At 52.8% G+C, this 16545-nt stretch overlaps 1 protein-coding gene across 1 annotated transcript in view; it reads right to left on the reverse strand.

Annotated features, from left to right (window-relative positions):
* Positions 1-3019, reverse strand: part of PPP1R13B (protein phosphatase 1 regulatory subunit 13B) — a 100955-nt gene extending 97936 nt beyond the window's left edge. The window contains exon 1 of the mRNA XM_060620893.3: positions 2864-3019. The gene's annotated coding sequence lies outside the window, so the exon portion shown is untranslated. The remainder of the gene's footprint in view (positions 1-2863) is intronic.
* Between the last annotated feature and the right edge of the window lie 13526 nt (positions 3020-16545).

The raw sequence follows: 16545 nt of genomic DNA on the forward strand, positions 1-16545 counted from the left end.
GATCCTCTGGTCATTATTACTTTTTATATTTGATTTCTGAACCAGATGAAATATTACAATTTAAAATTAAAATATAAAAAGCTTAAGACCTATATTCATTTGCTAGGGCTGCCAAAACAAAAGATCACAGAACAGGGGGCTTAAACAACAGAAACTGACCGTCCTGGGGGCTGAAAGTCCCAGAAGAAGGTATGTGCGGGGCTGGGTCTTCCGAGGTCTTCTGAGGTCTTGATCCTTGGCTTACAGATGGCCATTCCCTTGCTGGGAATGTTCTCATTGTACGTGCAGCCCTGGTGGCTTTCCCCCTGTGTAAGGACACCCGTCATATTGGATGAGGGCCCACCCATATAACCTCTCTTTAACCTTGATTCCCTCTTTAAACACCCTATCTCCAAATAGTCACATCTGGAGGTTATAGAAGGGTTAGGACTTCAACATATGAATCCTGGGGGGCAGGGGCACAATTCAGTCTATAACAAGATGCCCTCAGAGCATAGCCACAATCTACTTTTCCAACTTAATCTCCCATGTCCCTAGCATTCCACAGCTAGAACTTTTTTTTTTTTTAAGTTTATTTATTTTGAGAGAGAGAGAGCACATGCATGCATGCACACATGGGGAAGAGGCAGGGCGGGGGGGGGGGAGAGGGCGAGAGAGAGAGAGAGAGAGAGAGAGAGGGAGGGAGAGGGAGGGAGAGAGAGAGAGAGAGAGAGAGAGAGAGAGAATCCCAAGCAGGCTCCACACTGTCAGCCCCGAGCCCAATGGAGGGCTCAGACTCACCAACCGTGAAATCATAACCTGAGCCAAAGTTGGATGCTTAACCGACTGAGCCACCAAGGCGCCCCTCCACATCTAGATCTTATACACCAGCTGTCCCAAACCCTAGCCTTCCCTCCTCCAAGTCCTTGTTCCTCCACCTTCCTGTGCCCACAAAAGCACTGTCAATTTCCCCAAGAAGTGGTACCTGTTCTTGTCACAATTCAAATCCTTCCTCTTCTTCAAGGTTTCCCCAGATCCCCCCAGGAGAACTCATCTGTACCACCTTCTCCCAAACTGCTCAGTCCTGGCTCACCTGTCACAACGTGCCACCTTAGAGCTGGCGACATACCTGTTCAGCCCAGGGGTCAGTTCCCTCAGGCGACAAGTGTCGCCTGGGTTTCCCCTGGGTGCCCAGCACTGGTCCAGGCTGTGGGGACAGAACCTTGAGCAAGACAGACATGGTCCCTATACTCATGGAGCTTATATTCTGGTCAGGGGAGAACATGACAAACAAGAACACAGAATAACTTCCCACACTGGTTAAGTGTATTAAAAAAAAAAAAAAAAAAAAAAGCCAGATAATGTGACAGAGGTAGCTGCTTTTTCCAGAAGAAGGTGACATTTGAGTTGGGAGCAAGATACCGAGGAGGGAGCCTTGCAGGACTCCTCAGGGAGACTGTGTGAAGGAAGAGAAAAAGCAGGTGAGAAGGGAATGAACTGACAGCAACTGTGGGGGCAGCACTGGGGGCTCAAGGCAGGAGCCGGGGGGAGAGCGAAGGGAGGTAAGATCAAGTCTGGGTTTGGGGGCCATGATGAGCCTGGATTTTATATTGGCACTTTTCCAGGGGACGAGAGGGGCCTGGTTTCTGCTTTCCAAGGCCCGGTGGGCACCACGGGGAGGATGGCAGGAGTGGAGAAGGGAAGCCCCTTAGGAGGACTAAGGAAGAAGGTGGATGTGGAGAAGGGGACTCCTTTCCGTTGTGCTTGAAGGGGGGTTCTTAGGAAAGACAGAAAGAAAGGCCCTGGGATGGCCCCCGAGGCTTCCAACCAGTGCTGGGGAGCTGGTGTGGATCAGCCCGCCTGGTGCCCACAGAGCCCACTGCAGGCCTGGGGAGCTGGCACTGGTGGGTCCAGGGCTGTGTCCTGTTTTGCCATGCTGTCCCTGGGGAGGGCCACCCTCCCTCTTCACTTCAGGACCCCCTCCCTCGGTCCACCCCCCCCCCCCACCCCACCTTGCCATCTACTCAGCACTCCAGCTAGACCCTGGGCATGACCTAGGCCTCTCCCCCTCTCTGCCAGCCAACCCTGTTTCCCACTGCACCCTAACCTGAGCCACCCCCGCTGATTGAGCCCCCCTAAGGCCAGAAGGGTGTTTCCAAAGTGTAAATTGCACCTGGCCACTTCCCCAGTGGCTCCCCACAGCCCTCAGGGTTCCCCACACCCAGCAAAGGATAATTAACCGCCCCCCCCGCCAGGGGCTCAGGAGCTCCTGCTCCCCAGCCCGTCCACCTTCCCGTGCCAGACACTCCCCCCCACCTCCACCCATCCCCAGGCCAACTCCTACCCCAGCCACTCCGCCCTAGAGGTGGCCAGCGTGCCCCCAGCCCCCAGCCCCCTGCCCCACAGTGTGGAGGTGGGGACAGTGGGGAGGGGGCTCCACTCTCACAGTTCCCGGGAGAACCCTTGTTGGCTGTGAATCAGTCGTGGTTCCGTTCGCTCATGTGGCGCATGAAAGGGTGTTTTTGTCGTCAAGGTTAGAAAAGAACACCGCCAGCGATCTGTGTGTTTTTCGTGCTTCGCTGGGCTGTCGGGGGTGTGTGCCCTCCGCGTGTGGCCCCCACCCCGCCGGCACAGGGCAGAGCGGGCGCCACTCTGCGGGTGGCGCGTGGCCCGTCGCGCGCACCGAGGGAAATGCGCCCGGCCGCCGGGCACCGCGCCCGGCCGCTACCACGCGCGGGGGCCTCAGGCGGGGTCTGGGGAGCGGGGGAGCGGAGCCCACTCCGCCGCCGCCGGGGCCGAACGGCCGGGTCACTCACTGCCTTGGGGTGCGGCCTGCTGGTGGCGGGACACAGCAAATGCTCAGCACACGGTAGCTTCCACTCACCCTGCGGTGGACCCCGTGAGGCAGGTGCTCTCTGAAGCCCAGAGAGGTTTCGCCACTTGCCCAGGGCCACGGAGCGGGGACCTAAGGCGGCTGGGACTGCAACAGCTCCCGCCGGTGCCGGAACGCCCGCCGCAGCGCCCCGGGCGCCGCAGGCTCCGCCCCTCCCCGCCGCGCCGCAGTCTCCGCCCCTCCCCTCCGTGCCGCACCTCCGCTCCTCCCCGCCGCAGGCTCCGCCCCCAAGTGGGCGGGGCGCCCCCAGAGAGCCGGGCTTCCCCGCGGTTCCGCCAGGTGCTTGCACGCGCGCGCACACTCACGTACGCACGCATGCATGCACACGCTCACAAGCCCTTCGTCCTGGTCTCAGGCCTCAGCCGCATTCTCCCCTCCACCTGGGATTCACCTCGGGCCTCCGTGGGAAAGAGAGAGGTCTGGGCTGGGCTGGGACGCTCGTTGACTCGCTCCTTGATTCATTGGTTTCTGATCTTTATTGTGTCTCCCCTCAGTGCTAGAATTGAGGCTACGAGGTCGCACTCCCTGCCCGCAGGGAACTTGTTAGAGGTCTGGCCATAAACGCAGTTTAGCCGCAGGTCTTTTGTTCTTCCCCAAGCATCCTACCCTAGTCATGCCCTTCCCCCACTTCGTTGCAATGTTTTTTTCCGAACATCTTTCCACTGGCTGCATCACCTCCCGCCAAGCCGCTCAGGGTGTCCTCAACAGCCCCCCTCCCCGTGCTCTCCTACATTTCAGGTGCTTCCAGTTTCCACCATTATTCATGATGCTGTCACATCAGTCAGGGTCCCATGGGGAAACAGATGGCTTCCGCAAATTAGGGAAATTCCAGGAGGGTTATTTACAAAGGGAGGTTGCTTACGGAAGCGGGGGGGGGGGGGGGGGGGGGGGGGGGGGAGTAAGGGAGCCGCAGGGAGAGTGCTGGACTCCAGGGCCAGCTCAGGGAGACCGTTACCACCCCCAGGGCTGCAGGGTGGAAGAGGAGGTCACCAGCAAAAGAGAGGCACCAAGGGGAGGCCTGACCTTGAGAGCAACTGATACAACCTGTCCAAGGCCCCCCACCGGGAGGAGCTGGAATCTGTCCCCTGATCTCCTATCAGGGCACTTTACTGGGCAAACCCACTGGATTTGGAGGGACGGTGGGTGCAGTTCATGGAGGTGAGCTTCCCCAGGCAGAGAGCCAAGATTGAAACCCAGTTCTGACTTTAAATCCTGTATTCTGCACGCACTTTGCGTTGCTTTATGAGCTTAGAATCCATTTTGCAATAAAGAAGTTAAGAAAATATGCTTTCACATAGTACCTATGAGCTTGGACTGTGGAACTAGACCACCTGCAACTTAGTTCCGGCTGTGTAACTTTGGCCAAGTTATACAACTTTTCTGCGCCTCCCCTTTGCTCATCTGTAAAATGGGGATAATAATAGGGTCTCCCACAAGGATGCTTGCCTGGATTACATGAAATGATCCATGTGGCACATGGGGAATGCCCCACAGGCATTTGCTGATACCCTGTACTGGGTGAGCCGTTGCTGCCAGGCAAGGAGGGTCCCTGAGCCCCGGACAAGCCAACGTCCTCCTCGCTGATCTGCAACCTTAGGCGCCCAGGCGTGCCAGCCTGAGCTCGAAATGCCCACAGCCGAAAGATCAGCTGCGTAGCCGTGCCTGCTACTCTCTCACTCGCCCACCTCAGCCTCCTCCACACAGACACGAACACAAGCTAGAACAGGGTGATCTGTCCTTTTTGCCAGCCCCAAAGACGGCAGCTGGCAGTGGGCTAGGCTCTCTTGGCATGTGGAGACCATGTGACCGACTAGTGTGATTTGTAGTGGGGTGCCCGAGATGGTCATGGACAAGTTCAGGAAGCTCCTGCACGTGAACAAGGACGACACCGAACATGCCTTCCTGTGACCCAGACGGGAAATTGGCCACCTGTTAGCCTGCCTGGCTGAGCAAGGAGGGAGGTTCAGCTGAATGAGGTGTAAGGAACTTGTCAAGTCCACGCAGGAGCCTTGCTGGAGAATAATACTGCTCTTGAAAGATGGGTCTGGCTGGGCCATGAGGGGAGTGAGCATACACACACACACACACGCATGCACGCACGGGTATAGGTTACAGTGCCTCACTCGCTTCTTGTCACCTCCCAAACGGGCTTCCGATGCTCTTTACATGTAAAGAGTGATTGGAGACAGAAACACCTGATTCAAATTCCAAATCAAAGCCCAAACGTGCAAAACTCGGGATAAAATGGGACAAAACACCTAGCTTTCTTTATGTTTCGAGTTACAGCTGATCCTTGAACAATGCAGGGTTTAGGGGCCCTCATGCAGTCGATAATCTTCATGTAACCTTTGACTCCCCCCAAAACTCAAGTGCAAACAGCCCACTGTTGACTGGAAGCCTTACCAATAACACAAAACATCGATTAACTCATATTTTGTATGTTGTATGTCTTCTATACTATATTCTTGTAATAAAGTAAACTAGAGGAAAAATACTTTAAGAAAATCCTAAGGCAAGAGAAGATACATTTACAGTACTATACTGTATCTATCAAAAAAATCTGTGTATAAGTGGACCCATGTAATTCAAACCTGTGTTGTTCAAAGATCAACCGTAATTCTTATTCTTACTAAAATAATCTATGGGCTTGATTCTTTTTACAATATTTTTTTAATGCGTATTTGTAGTTTTGAGAGAGAGGGAGGGAGAGAGGGAGACACAGAATCCGAAGCAGGCTCCAGGCTCTGAGCTGTCAGCACAGAGCCCGACGCGGGGCTCGAACTCACGGACCGTGAGATCATGACCTGAGCCGAAGTCAGACCTTTAGCCGAGGGAGCCACCCAAGTGCCCCTCATTGACTCGATTCTTAACCACACAAATAGTGTGCAAAGACTTGGATGTAAAACAGCAGGCCCAGGCCCATCTATGAGTCATGTGCCCCAGGGACAATGCTTTCAACTCTTCTATAGTTTGTGTGTACATGTGTTATCTTCGTATTTGTAAATATCATGCTGTTGTCCCTTGATTTTTCAACTCTCAATATTATTGACTGGCTTCCTACTCTGACGGATGAGAATTTAGCAAGCTTACTCCCCTGGGCAAATTTTCCCATTGTGTTCATGTGTTGAAGTCATCAGGGGCAAGTAATACAACAATTTAAAAAAAGAGCCTTAGGGGCGCCTGGGTGGCGCTGTCGGTTAAGCGTCCGACTTCAGCCAGGTCACGATCTCGCGGTCCGTGAGTTCGAGCCCCGCGTCGGACTCTGGGCTGATGGCTCGGAGCCTGGAGCCTGTTTCCGATTCTGTGTCTCCCTCTCTCTCTGCCCCTCCCCCGTTCATGCTCTGTCTCTCTCTGTCCCAAAAATAAATAAAAAACGTTGAAAAAAAAAATTTAAAAAAAGAGCCTTGGGGCACTTTCTCTCAAAAATAAATAAACATTAAAAAAAAAAAAAGAGGCTTAACAGGAATTTCTTTGATCCCAGCCTTAGCAACATTTTTTTTTTCAGGTATGTCTTCTCAGTCAAGAGAAATAAAAGAAAAAATAAAAGATTAGGACTACACCAACTACAAAGCTTCTGCCCAGCAAAGGAAACCATCTACGAACAGAAAGGCAGCCTACAGAATGGGGGAAGATATTTCCAAATCACATATCTCATAATGGGTTGATTTCCAAAATATGTAGAAGAACTTCTATAGCTCAGCACCAAACCAAACAAGCAATCCAGTTAAAACATGGGCAGAGGATCTGGATAGACATTTGCCAAAGAAGACATCCAGATGGCCAACAGACACATGAAAAGATGCTCCACCTCACTCATCATCAGGAAGTGCAAATCAAAACCACAACGAGGTATCACCTCACACCTGTCAGAACGCTGTTCTCAAAAACACAAGAAACAGTAAGTGTCAGCAAGGATGTGGAGAAAAGGGAGCCCTCGTGCACTATTGGTGGGAACGTAAACTGGTGCAGCCACTGTGGAAGACGTATGGAGGTTCCTCAAAAAACCAAACATACAACTACCACGTGGTCCAGTAATTCTACCATTGGGTATTTACCCGAAGAAAAGGAAAACACTAATTTGAAAAGATACGTGCGTCCCTATGTTTACCGCAGCGTCATCTACAATAGCCAAGATGTGGAAGCGGCCCAAGTGTTCACTGACAAATGAACGGATAGAGAAGATGTGGTGTAGACACACATACACACAACGGAATGCTACTCAGCCATAAAAAAGGGTGGGATCTTGCATTTGTGACGTCACGGACGAACCTAGAGTGTATTATGCTAAGCGAAGTAAGTCTAGAAAGACAAATACCATGTCATTTCACTTACACGTGGAATATGAAAGTACAAAACAAATGAAAAAGAGGGCCTTAGGGGTATGTGAAGGCATTAGGAAATATGGAAGTCGGAAAACGCCACAGAAAAGCCTTCCCTTAGGCAGGAATGGTGTCGTGCAGGACCCCTCTGCCCACTCCACGTGCAGTCTAGGGAAAGTGGGGGTGCACCTGCGGAAACTGCAGAGATGTTCCCTTATATTAAAACATTTCGTTACAGGGGCGCCCGGGTGGCTCAGTCGGTAGAGCATCTGACTTTGACTCAGGTCATGATCTCACAGTTTGTGGGTTTGAGCCCCATGTGCTGACAGTCTGGAGCCTGCTTTGGATCCTGTGTCCCCCTCTCTCTGCCCCTCACCCGCTCATGCTCTGTCTCTGTTTCTCAAAAATGAATAAATGTTAAAAAAATTTTTTTTAAGTCTAAAAAAAATAATAAAAAATAAAGTATTTCGTTACAGGGGCTCCTGGGTGGCTTAGTCGGTTTAAGCGTCTGACTCGATTTTGTCTCAGGTCATGATCTCACGGTTTGTGAGTTCAAGCCCCGCATTGGGTTTAGCACTGACAGTGCGGAGCCTGCTTGAGATTCTCTCCCTCTCTCTCTGCCCCTCCACCGCTCTCTCTGTCTCTGCCTCTCTATCTAAATAAATAAACTTAAAAAAAAAGAATTTAAGAAAATGTCATTCCAAAAAGCAAAGTGTTCAATATATCCCAATTCCAGTCATTCATAATCTGTCATTTTAATGCTTTCATGAAGAGAAAATAGTGAAGCCAAGAGTCTCGCCTTCAAACCTGGTGAGAGACGATGTTGTAATATTCAAAGACAGCTAAACATCTGCTAGTTCTAAACATTATCTGACCCAGTTGTAAAACAAAGGAATGTTTGTAATATGTTACTCAAAAAATAAAATTAGAAAAGTAAATAACTTGTAGATGCTGTTAAATAAATAAATAAGGGGTGTCTGGATGGCTCAGTCGGTTGAGGGTCCGACTTCGGCTCAGGTCATGATCTCGCGGTCCGTGGGTTCGAGCCCCGCGTCGGGCTCTGTGCTGATGGCTCAGAGCCTGGAGCCTGTTTTAGATTCTGTGTCTCCCTCTCTCTCTGACCCTCCCCCGTTCATGCTCTGTCTCTCTCTGTCTCAAAAAATAAATAAACGTTAAAAAATAAATAAATAAATAAATAAATAAATGAAATTTTAAAAAACCACTTTGTTTTTCATTCTATAAAGAAAGCTACCATTAGATTATATTTTTGTTGTTGAGGAAACGGATCTCGTTTATATATTTATTTGTTAACTTTTATTTATTGGGGCGCCTAAGTGGCTCAGTCGGTTGAGCATTTGACTTCAGCGTAGGTCATGATTTTGTGGTTTGTGAGTTCGAGCCCCACATCAGGCTCACTGCTGTCAACGAAGAGCCCACTCTGGATCCCCTGTCCCCCTCTCTCTCCTCCTACCCCCCCGCCCCCCACTCAAAAATAAACATTTCCAGGGGCGCCTGGGTGGCTGAGTCGGTTAAGCGGCCAACTTCAGCTCAGGTCATGATCTCGCGGTCTGTGAGTTCGAGCCCCGCGTCGGACTCTGCTGACAGCTCAGAGCCTGGAGCCTGTTTCGGATTCTGTGTCTCCCTCTCTCTGACCTTCCCCTGTTCATGCTCTGTCTCTCTCTGTCTCAAAAATAAAAAAATAAACATTTCCAAAAAAATAAAGTTTTTAAAATTAATTTATTTACATAATGTCTACACCCACCCAATGTGGGTCTCAAACTCACAATCCCAGGATCAAGAGTCCCATGCTCTTTTTTTTTTTTTTACATTTATTTATTTTTGAGAGACAGAGTGAGACAGAGTGGGAGCGGAGGAGGGGCAGACAGAGAAGGAGACAGAATCCAAAGCAGCCTCCACGCTCTGAGCAAGCGTTCAGCACAGAGCCTGATGTGCGGACCGAACCCACGAACCGTGAGATCGTGACCTGAGCCGAAGTCGGATGCCCAACCGACTGAGCCGCCCAGGCGCCCCAAAGATGTTCACTTCTAAAAGACACCAGTTTTGGGGCACCTGGGTGGCTCAGTCGGTTGGGCATCCGACTTCGGCTCAGGTCACGATCTCACGGTTCGTGGGTTCGAGCCCCACGTCGGGCTCTGTGTTGACAGCTCAGAGCCTGTAACCTGCTTGGGATTCTGTGTCTCCCTCTCTGTCTGCCCCTCCCCCGCTCACACTCATTCTCTCTCTCTCTCAAAAATAAATAAACATGAATAAAACATTTAGAAGTGAACCGCTTCAAGGGTCAGCGTCTCCAAGAAGGAAGCAGAACCCTAAAAGCTAAGGCTGCAAAGGAAGGCCCAGCTGAGGTTCTAGGTGCAAATGCCAGCGGGGAAATGACCCCGGTAGCCCCGTTTTTAGTGTCATTTTTGTTTTCGGTAGGGTTCTGGGCACAAAATCCCAAGATGCAAAGCACAAATCTATTAAAGGACTTCTAGACTTCTATTCAGAACATATAAAGCACGCTTATAACTCAATAACGAGACAAACAGCCCGAGAAAAAAATTAGCAAAACATGTCAAGAGACACTTCAGCAGAGACACGGCTGCCACGTAGGCACGTGACAAGGTCCTCATCATCAGTGAGGCAGCGTCACGCACACACCCGCCACAAAGGCTAAACTGGGCGAGGCCGACAATGTCAAGTGCTGGTGGGAGCGCAGGGTGGTTCGGCCCCTTTGACGCCAGGCCGGTACTTTCTTTGGAAAGTTGATGTCGGTACACACGCACCCACGCACACCCCCACACAACTCCCCCACACTCACCCACACACACACTCACACACACGAGAACCAGTCCCAGTCATTTACGCTTGAGAAACGAAAATACAAGTTCGTACAAGAACCTGCGTGTGAATATTCATAGCCACTCAAGTCATGAGAACCCCAAAGTCGAAATAACCCAACCTCCCTTCGCATGGAGAGTGTGGTGGTAGATCACACAAGGGAGTAGGACTTCAGCAATAAAAGGGAACAAAGTGACAGAGCGAAAAGGATGCATCTAGAAACAGCGTCATGCTAAGGGAGGGAGGCGGACAGGAAACATTACTCACCGTGTGCTTCCATTCATAGCACGTTCTGGAATGTCATGGGGACAGAAATATCATAGGAACAGAAACGAGATCGGTAGCTGCCGGGAGAGGAGGGGAAGCTGACGGCAGTGAGGTGGGAGGGATGCTCAGGGTGCGAGCTATTCCGTACTGTGCCTACACGGCTACCCACGTTTTCCCAAACCCATCAAACCATACATTCTAAAGGAAAACGTTCATCGTATATAAATTATGCCTCAGTAGCCCCAACTCTTAAAACCGTTCCCTAGATTTGGGGCAGTCTGCGTCTTACCCTCCTTTCTCCGTAAGCCCTAGTATTTTTCACGGACGTGTTTACAGGGAGCCAGATGTCAAAGGAGCATATAGATTTAATTACAGCAAGGCTATCTCAGTTACAATTACATTTTCTTCCCTCTGTAAGTTTTTTTGTTCTTCTGGGAGTCGCTATGTCTCAGTCTGGACGGGTTTCTCTCAAGTCTGCTGCGCGGCTGTTGTCCTGGGACTTGTCCCTGCCCCTCTCTGCACAGAATCTGTGCCCTAAACCCTTTATCTTCTTCTTTTCGGAGCACACAGCTTCTTTATGGCAAAGACATCCTTCTGGAGCTCCTCGAGAGAGGGTGCACGTGAGAAAGCTGTTCTGAGACCTTGCATTCCGAGCTTTTTTTCTTTTATTTGTAATGTTTTATTTATTTTTGACAGGTCGGGTGGGGGAGGAGCAGAGAGCATGGGGACAGAAGATCCGAAGCAGGCTCCAGACTCCGAGCTGACAGCACAGAGCCCGACGCGGGGCTCGAGCCCACAAACCGTGAGATCGTGACCTGAGCCGAAGTCAGATGCCCAACCGACTGGGCCACCCAGGCGCCCCCGAATCTTTTTGCTATTCTCACAGCTGACTGGTAGTTTGGCTGGGTGTCAAATTCTGGGTTGGAACTCATCAACTCTCCGAGGTTTGAAAGCATTCTATGTCCATCTCGCCTCCTGGGGTGCTACGGAAGCGATTCTGGGACCTCAGGCCCTGAAGATGGCCGGCCTCTTTCCTCTTTGGAAGCTTTTCGAGTGTTACACGTACGTATCCCTGTTGATCTGAAATTTCAAGGTCAAGTGCACTGATGTGGATTTTTGTCTATTAACTGTGCTGGTAACAGGCAGGGGTCTTTCATCAGGATATCTATATCCATTGGCTTGTGGAGTTTTTCTTAAACTTTGAGAATTTTATTTCTCCTGTTTCCTTTCTTCTTTCTTTTTCTTTCTTCTTTCTTTCTTTCTTTCTCTCTCTCTCTCTCTTCTTTCTTTCTTTCTTTCTTTCTTTCTTTCTTTCTTTCTTTCTCCTTGTGTAATTCCTGACATTCAAATCTTGGACCTCCGGGTCTGGTCTTTTCATTTTCTCATCCTTCCTCTCCTGGTTGCTATCTCTGTCTTTTGGGAGATTTCTTCAGCGTAATGAAATGGTGATCCCAAGACAACCTCGTCCACTTTCGTGGCTTTAAATGCTATCTTTGCATTCATGACTCTCGCATCACATCCTCAGCCTGGACCTCTGGCCTCAACTCCACATTTCTTTCTCTCGCTGCTTTCTCAGAATCTCTGCTTCCATATCTTACAGGCATCTTGGCTGAATCTGGCCGAAACGGAACCACGGGTTTTTAAACTTCCTGTGGGAGGCTGAGTAACAGCCCCTCAAAAAGATGACCACATCCTCATCCCCAAACCTACAAGGTGGACGTTACCTTCTATGGCAAAAAGGACTTGCAGGTGTGATTGGCTGAAGTCTCTGGGGATGAGGCGGCGGTCCCCGGTCCTCCAGGTGCGTCCGAAATGCCATCACAAAGGTCCTCCTAAGACGGGGGCAAGAGGTCAGAGGCGGGCGAGGGGGATGACAGAAGCACACGGCTGGAAGTGATGCAAGGAGGGGTCGTGAGCCACAGAGCGCACGTGGCCTCCAGAAGCTACAAAAGACAAGGACACATATTTTCCAGAAGGAGCCAGCCCTGCTGACGCCCTGGCTCTAGGCCAGTGAGACTGACTTCAGACTTCTGGCCTCCAGAACTGTCAGGGGATAAATGCACGTTGTTTTACACAACCGAGAATGTGGTGATTTGTCACAGCAGCCGTTGGAAAGGGACACACGACCCATCCTCACATCCCCGCAGCCTCCCTCAACTCAGGGGAGGGCACCCCCTCTTCCCAGCAGCTCAGGCCAGACCTGAGTCACCTTTGAATTGTCCCTCTCTGTCCCATGTCCCAGAACCCGGTCTACCAGGAAATTGTTTCAGCCCTACCTTCAGCACATCTCCAGAATCTTCCCAGTCCCGCCACAGCCACTGCCACGACCTCAGGCCAGCGTGGCGTCATCCCCCGCCCCCCTCCTGCCCCCAGAGCACTCTAAGAGCCTCCACACCTGCTCCTGCCTTTGCTGTTTGCTAACCACCCACCACCTGCCCTGGAGTCTATTCGCAGCCTAGCTTTCTCACCATCCTTCCAACATAAGAGATCCAGGCGCCTGGGGGCTCAGTCGGTTCAGCGTCCGACTTTGGCTCAGGTCATGATCTTGCAGTTTGTGAGTTCAAGCCCCGCATCAGGCTCTGTGCTGACAGCTCAGAACCTGGAGCCTGCTTCAGATTCTCTCTCTCCCTCTCCCTGCCTCCACACCGCGCCCCCTCCCACCCCCCGCCGCTTGTGCTCACTTGCCTGTGCGCCCCCTCTCTCTCTCAAAATTAATAAACATTTAGAAAAAAAAATGTAATCCTTGCAGTCCCTCCACGGCCTACAGGGTTGACACAAATGCCACCTCCCCTCCCCTCTCCCCTTATCCCCAGAAACTCTCCCCCTTGCTTACTCTAATCCAGCCACACTGGCTGCCTTGCTCAATTGTGCCAGCCACATTCCTGCCCCAGGGCCTTTGCACTTGTCTCCCCTTGGCCTCAGAAGTCCTTCTCTCAGATTCCACATGACTAAGGCTGACTACATAATTTGTGGGACCCACTGCAAAATGAAAACTTGGGACTCGTCATTCAGAGAGCATGAAAAAACCCTGTTATTTTCTTAAAATTTTTTTTTGACATTTATTTATCTTTGAAAGACAAAGAAAGTGGGGGAGGGGCAGAGAGAGAGGGAGACACAGACTCTGAAGCAGGCTCCAGGCTCCGAGCGGTCAGCACAGAGCCCGACGCGGGGCTCAAACTCACAGACCACGAGATCATGACCTGAGCCGAAGTTGGACACTTAACACTTAACCGACTGAGCCACCCAGGCGCCCCCCCAAAAATACTGTTATTAAACGTACTAAAATAGAAAATATTTCTTTCTTCTACAGTTTCTCTCTTGATCTGTCATGCTGGGGTTTTTTTGGTTATTGTTGTCATTCAATACTCCCTGCTGCACAAGGAGGCTTGCCATGAACGTGCAGCCCTGACAGGTGCCCAGAGCCCCCCCCACACGCACAGACCACGGGCTGCTGAGCGACCTCTAATAGCGGTGTCGGGAAAGCCATCTTCTCCTCTTCCCCCGGGTGACCCCAAGGTGTTACAACCTCTGCACAGGAAGCAGTCAGTACCTGAGCTGGAAGTGGGTGGGAGGGTTGCCTCCGCCGAATCACCTACAGAACGGGCCACCCTGAGATGCCATGAAGTGTGTGTGACTGTCCCTGCCCCTCCCTGTGCTCGTGCCCGGGTCCCTGCTGGGGACAGAGGGTGGCAGCAAGCTCCAGGCTGGTGTGCGTGTGCGGGCGTGATGGAGTCTGGGGTGCCAGCCGGCAGGGGAGAGGGTGGCCAAGGGGCAGGGAGGTGGCCGGCAGTGGGATTACCCACAGACCAGCCCGGGCTCCAAGCCCCCTGCGCGCGCCATCATTCCATCCAACTTTACCTGGGAAACGCCAACTCAAAGTTCAAATTATTCAGAGTTTCAAGAGTTTGAGTGAATGAGTAAGCGAATGAGTGAGTGAGCGAATGAGTGAATGGGCTGTCTTCCCCTGGCATCTCTCCGCAGCCCCCTCAGGCCCGCCAACGCCCCCTCCTGCTGCTTTTTCACTTTCACAGCCGGCACTGGCCCCTCCTGGGCTCCGTATCAGTCCTGTTGCTGCCCTGCAGGCTTGGGGCAGTCCCCGGAAAGCCACAGCTGCCACCCACGCTGTCTCCCAGCTCCTCCCCCTAGGTCATTGGCCCTAAGGGCCACTCTCCTTCATAGGCACCGACTTGGTAAAACCTGCCTCTCAGAGGAAAGTACTACAGTCCTCGCTCCCACTTTTCAGGTCTGTGAACGGAATCAGAGAGGATGAGAAACTTGCCCGAGGCCACACAGCTGCTAAGTATTGGCTGGGCACTTGAACGTGATGGGGACGGGCCACACTTAGCAGTGGGCAGCTCCGGCTGTTTAGGTCCCAAAGGCCCAGGTTTGCAGGGCTCGGCAGAGGGGCCAGGACTTACGCCGGGCCCTGAGGGGAGGGGCTTGAGCCTGGGCCCGCATTCCAGAACTCTGCCTGTTGGAAGTCTTCCCAGCACCTCCTGCGACGCTCAGGGCCTCCCCAGAGGCAGAGTGGACTTGCCAGGTAACTGACATTGTCCTGTGACTCCAAGATCCTCCCTCCTGTACCTCCCTGGCTGTGAGCTCCCCGGGGTGCTTGTTTCTGTTTATTTACTGAAAGAGAGAGAGAGCTCGAGCAGGGGAGGAGCAGAGAGAGAGAGAGAGAGAGGGAGGGAGAGAGAATTCCAAGCAGACTTCTCCCTGTCAGCACAGAGCTCAACGTGGGGCTCGGACCCACAAACCGTGAGATCATCACCTGAGCCAAAATCAAGAGTCAGACGCTGAACAGACCGAGCCCCACAGGCGCCCTCCACCCCCCCGAGGGCACTTTTACACACACACCGTCCTCTCTCCCTACCGCAGCCCCCTAGAAAGTGAACACTGTTATCGGCCCCGTTTGAAAGATGGGGAAACTGAGGCCCAGAGAAGTTGGATAATAGCCCGTCACCCACGGAGACAGGGCAGGAGCGGGCCCGGAGTCCCTGCTGCCTCAGGCTCAGTTCCAGGGGCTCCCACATGTGTGGGCGGCGGTGACCGGCCCAGGGCCGGCTGAACAGAGTGCCAGGCAGCACCAGGTGGGAGGCGGGGCTGGAGGACAGCAGTCACGCCTGGGCCCGCAGGCTCTGGCTCGGGGCCCTGAAAACCACCCATCTGGTCGCTCGGCAGACCCAGATTTCGCGTCTCAGAAGGGCCGTGCGTCTCCTCTGTGGGCTAGCTGAGGGGAGGGGCTGCTGGGTCAGCTCCTCCGCGGCCCCCTCCCCGCCCCCCCCCAGCAGGGCCCCTGTTCCCTGGTTACTCCGTGCCTCCTTCACTCCTGCTGTCACCTGAACCCAGGGTGTCCTTGCTTCCTCCTCTGGGTAGAGTCCAACTCGGTCTTCAGGATTAGCCCAGAGGCTGCCTCCTCCAGGAAGCTGTTCCTCACCCACCCACCCACTCACCTGGTCTACCTACGCCTTTATCTTTCTAAATCCTTGCAGGAACCAGACACAGCCTCAGGGCCCTCAGTTTGCCCCCATTTCCTGCTCCAAAACCCGGCACAGGAGGGGAGGGGAAAGTGTGGGCTGCCCTGAGGCTCTGGCTGGGCTCGGCTGGATGCCCAGGGCCGCAGGAAGGAGTTCGCAGCACCCTCCTCCCCTGGTCCCCCAGGGCTGCACCCCCACCCCACCTAGGCTCAGGGCCACCCTACGTGGCTGCTCGCTGGCCGTGAGTGACCTGTGTCACTAGGACCCCTATCTCGTTTGTGCATCGAGGTAATGAGGCTGTCGTAAGGGGCAGGTGTGTGCGAACCAAGTGGCGATGTCGGGCCTTTGTAATAATTCCACAGGCTTCGTATCTACTGGTAGGTTCCGGGAGCTGCTAGCACTCCTAACTTGTCCTCCATCAACCAAGCCTGTAAGCAAAACCTGGTGCTGGGCTGAGGGTGGGCAGGGTGGCCTAGAGATGGTGTGTGTGCGCGCGTGTGTGTGTGTGAGTGTGTGTGTGGCGTGGGTGGGGGAAGCCCAGGCTCTGCTTCATTTCGACCTTCAAGGGCCACGTGTCCCCACAAACTCCCTCTTCCCTCTTCTCTGTTACCACTGTCACATGTGCCACCGTGTGAGTAAACGTGTGCCCTCCTCTGAGTCTGCACCCTCTGTGACCCCGCCGGTCTGCGAGGGCCTGGCACCCCGAAGTGTGTGGGGCAGGGGTGAGGTGAAGAGGGATCTCGGGTGTCTCCCGGCCCCTCACAGCTACCGA

The sequence above is a fragment of the Panthera onca genome, chromosome B3, assembly GCF_046562875.1.
Source record: "Panthera onca isolate mPanOnc1 chromosome B3, mPanOnc1 haplotype 2, whole genome shotgun sequence".
NCBI lineage: Eukaryota > Metazoa > Chordata > Mammalia > Carnivora > Felidae > Panthera > Panthera onca.